This window comes from Morone saxatilis, unplaced genomic scaffold, assembly GCF_004916995.1.
Source record: "Morone saxatilis isolate NCDOM2014 unplaced genomic scaffold, NCSU_SB_2.0 Contig16, whole genome shotgun sequence".
In the NCBI taxonomy this organism is placed as follows: domain Eukaryota; kingdom Metazoa; phylum Chordata; class Actinopteri; family Moronidae; genus Morone; species Morone saxatilis.
This window is the reverse complement of record NW_023339718.1, coordinates 27,782,597-27,787,019: the sequence shown is the minus strand read 5'-3', so window position 1 is coordinate 27,787,019 and position 4,423 is coordinate 27,782,597. Positions and strand designations below refer to the sequence as shown.

The 4,423-nt window shown below is 38.9% G+C and overlaps 1 long non-coding RNA gene across 1 annotated transcript; it reads right to left on the bottom strand.

Moving 5' to 3' along the window:
• Nucleotides 1–17: 17 nt before the first annotated feature.
• Nucleotides 18–3,537, bottom strand: LOC118325310. The gene is made up of 3 exons (XR_004796605.1): nucleotides 3,393–3,537; nucleotides 2,768–2,867; nucleotides 18–1,875 (listed from the first exon to the last, which is right to left on the bottom strand). It is a non-coding gene; the product is annotated as an uncharacterized LOC118325310 (long non-coding RNA).
• Between the last annotated feature and the right edge of the window lie 886 nt (nucleotides 3,538–4,423).

Genomic DNA, 4,423 nt, shown 5'->3' with positions numbered 1-4,423 from the left:
GTGGTTGTTGTGTCCACATTCCCACACAGTTTATATATTTTTTTTAAATAACTAAACTAAAACTAAGTTCAACAACAGCTAAAAAAGTTTAAAAAAATGACCTACCAACACTGGAGGTCTATTTATAACTATTTTACATAGTGCTATTTAAGGAGGAATAAAGAACTAGTAAGATTTAAGGCGAAAAAATAAGGCGGAGCGGGAGCTGTTGTGTCGAGCTGCCACTCTTTGCGGCGCTTCTAGAATTTGATATATGTAATAGCACATGGGGCTGCTTCACAGTCTGTGCCTTGACAGTTGTTTAAGTCAGGTGGTAGGGCATTATTTCCCGAATGTCGGCTGTGCCATTGTCAGGAAGTCACTGCAGTGTCACTGTGGTGTACAATGGCAATACCGAGATTGCCATTTCGATGCTGTTCTGGGACAATTTCTGTCGACTTGGGGGTCGACCACACTGATGGGTCATTTAGCCACCGTTATTCTTCATCTACAGTGGGAAGCCTTTTTGTACATGAGGGACAGTGTTGCAACATAGACCCATTTTTGTCCATTGTCTCAATTGAGTCCAGATCTGTAGTTATTCGTCCAGATGGAGCATATTTCTTTAAATGAGCCAAGAAAGGCCTGCTTTAAGCTACTCGTAAATATGTTCCGTCTAAATGGGAAACCCAGCAACTCCATACAAAGTTATTCCAAATGGATATGTACATTTGGGAAGGTTTGTGACATGTACATTCACCAGACGAAATTGGCCATTTCGAATATCTCTGTGTGGGGAAACTGGGTTTCTCTAAAGGACACTGTCACAAATCAAATGCTTGTCATTTCCAGAGCTTGTTTCCTTATCCTTTAAAATGGTGCCTAACCAGTGCCAAAACAGTGCCTGAACCTCACAAAATGACGGTCGACGACATTAAAAAACAGCAAATTTGAAGTTGACATAATATAATAATAAGATATAATATATCAACTACTTAAAGTATAAACAGTTTAAAGTATACTTAAATATATTTATATAAATAAATACAAAACACTTAAAGAATTTACACAACAAATTCACATAAAACCCAACTACAATAAATTAACACAGATAACAGCTTCAGTACTAATAACAGCAACATACATTGAGTTTTTATTCTACAGCAATTATTTTGCAGAAATATTTGCTAATGTTAGCTACTAGCTAACGGTAGGTGGGTGCTGCCAGAGCCATGTGGAGAGAGAGAGTTGCCGTAATGTTAACTAATGATGGCACACATGCAGTGAGCATGTACTACCAGAGAGCAACTCTAGACCAATAGATATAGAATAGAATACTAAATGTGTATTTCTTGCTGTCTCCTTCCCCCTTGACCAAAGTTTTTTTATGTTATTTACCGGTTTCCTACAATTTATTAACAACAATGGTTTATGTGATTCATTAATTATGCCACAAGAACAACTGGGTGACTGTTCTTGTTTTGTCGTGTGTGAAATCTGTTATCTGTTAATTTGCTTCATCTTCACGGTTCTTCAGATGTAATGGAACAACAAACAGGAGGACAGGGACTTTTGTTCCAGAGTTTAGTTTCCGGGCCTCCATATTTCCTGGAACTATTTATTTATTTATTTATTGTATTTTAAAGCCTGACTCATCTTTCTTCGATATTATTTAAAAATAAATAATTCAGGGTACAATGTACAATGTTTGCTCCTTGATTAAAAATCAGGTAAGGCATTCACTGACCTGTCTCACCCCAGCAGTATCTAGCTGTTGAGGTAAGGAGTGTTTACGTTGGCCAGGTGGAGGCTTCTCCGCCACTTCACAGCTGCTCACACCGTTCTCCACAAATAGCTCATCATCCTCACCCACTGACTCCAGACGACTCCTCCCCCCTGAGCCAAAAATAAGAATCATTTCATTCCTCTGAACAGAAGTAGTGATTTTTCTAAAGAACTTAAAATAACACATACTACATGCATACACTTTTTAATGGTATTGTTTTTAAGTCAGTAAGACAAAAGAGCTCATCATACAAAACACCAAAGATTTAATGCAGCTAATAATGATTAATGGGCAAAAGGTTAAGATAGTTGATTATTTTAAACTTCAAGGAAAATACTGACCACATTTTTAAGAACGCCTGCACTTGATTTTGCAATGAGCTAAAATATTCTGGAAACTGTAAGAGCCTTGTTCAACGTATTCTAGCCGTAACATGATCACGTGGTATGATAATCTGAACATTAGGAGGAGCATTAAGCTGCAGAAAATAGTGAACATGGCCTCCAAATTTACAGGGAAGCAACAAAAGCAGCTCAATAGTATGTATGGTGACCCCTTAAGACGTAAAGCTGACAGAATTATTAGCAACCTTTCTCACCCACTGCTCCTATAGCTAATAGAAATATCTACATGAAATTCTTTGTCCCAAATACCATCACGGTGATAAATGAAAGTAGGATACTATAGACTAGGATACAGATACAGGACTTTGCTGCAGTTTTTTGCACAATATGTTAATGTCATGTTATGTATAGTGTAGACTTGTGTATCAGGATTTGTAATTTTATGCATGTTTTTTATGTTTTGTGAGTTGTATTTTTATTAAATGTCTTTGATTTCCACATTGTGGACAGTAAAAGTTTTTGTATTTGTATGTACCAATGACTACACTGTTAAAACAGGTTATGGTGCATGCCAGGAATAGATGCATAGTCTAAATAATAAATAAATCTAAAAACAAAAACATTCTGTTGTAAATGAACAAGCTATTTCTGTACTAACCCCGGTTTCGGCTGCAGAGCTTGATGGGTGTGGGGCTGCAGCATGATCCTTTGGGGGGCCCCCCCTGACTTTGTTCTTCTAGTTTATCCAGGTTAGTCAACTGTAAGGACAAAAACACACACATATATATATATTTTCAGTTAATCTCTTTTTTAACAACTACGGACTGTCTAATATCTGGTACTTACACAATTAAAACACACAACATTTATTTCATTTATTTTCATAAACAGTACAGGAGGTTTTCTTAGATCATCCACTTTAAGCAAGGACTGTTTAAATGCTGTAATATACATAATACATTGTGTATTTCCAGGTGAACACTTTGTTGCTGCTCTGTTGTATTGAAATCAGCTGAGGGGATCCAGGTATGTGATCATGATGCATCCATCTGGAGGTAACCTGGAGGTGTTTTAGTGGAAGTACATCCATCCGGGAGGAGCTGGACCACAACTGCTGTCACCACAACCTTAACTAACTACCCTTCAGTTGGCCACTAATTCTGCCTCATGACACAGGCTGCTGCTGTAGATAGGAGTAGATTAATGTAAGTGGTACAAAGACACACTCCTCACACACACATAAAGAGACACATGGACCAATACTACATATTATCTTTGTGTACCCCATAGGGGTTGGTACTGGTGCTGCAGTTGGAGGTCTGGGATGAGCAGGGGGGAGCAGTCTGAGAGAGGGAGGACGAGGAATTGCAGGTGCTGACTAGGTCTGGCAGACTGGTAGAAGGGAAGCGCTCCAAACCCACATCTGACTCCTCCTGTGGGGACAGGAAGAACGGTGTGATAGTGAGTGTGAGGTTCCATATATTCTTTTTTATGGCTCTTTTCTTTTACATACATTATGATTCTGGGCTTCGTTTTACAGCCTGTTGACACCTGGTATTAAAATGTGTCCTGGGAGATCAGATTACAAGTGGACAGCTCTAAAAACAAGCACAGAGACGCATTGTGATCAGAATACTCATTGCATTTGCATTGCATTTGACCACATATCTTTTTTAGCTTGAAATTGTCCCGGGCCGAATAGAAAGACCGCACAAAGAAACACGCTGTTTATTTTGATCATATTTGGGCTCCCTGACATGCTGAGATGAGTAGCAGATGTTTGTGAACACATTGTTTCAACTGAACTAGTAACCGCAATAAGTAAATGTTTACTAAGAAAAATTCTTCATTATTTGTCTTTCTATACTTTTTTTTGGTATGTTACACACATACTTATTATGTTATTTCTTTCTTTGTGTGAAAAACATGTGACTGGGCTGCTGGTTAAAAATGTAGGGTCAAAGGAGACTTTCAAATATAAACTTGTTTATTGGATGTGGTTAACTGGTTCACTTCCTGTGACCGTAACCTGATGCAGCTTGATCACAAGCAATGTCCAGGTGATAAAACTCTTGGCGTGGCGTTATTCTCGCTTCTCTTCTCAATACCGGGTAATACATTTTGGACCTCGGTGCAGCCCGACCCGCTGCCGACGCCCAACAGGGGATTATAGCACAGCACTGCGATCTCTGGTCACCGCACCGCTATAGGGAGCGTGCCTATGTTTCCACAGCCCTATGTTCCCACATTTTAAAAATTAGGCCCTATGTTCCCACAGTTACCACACTTCTAAGATTTTATCCCCCTTTCTCCC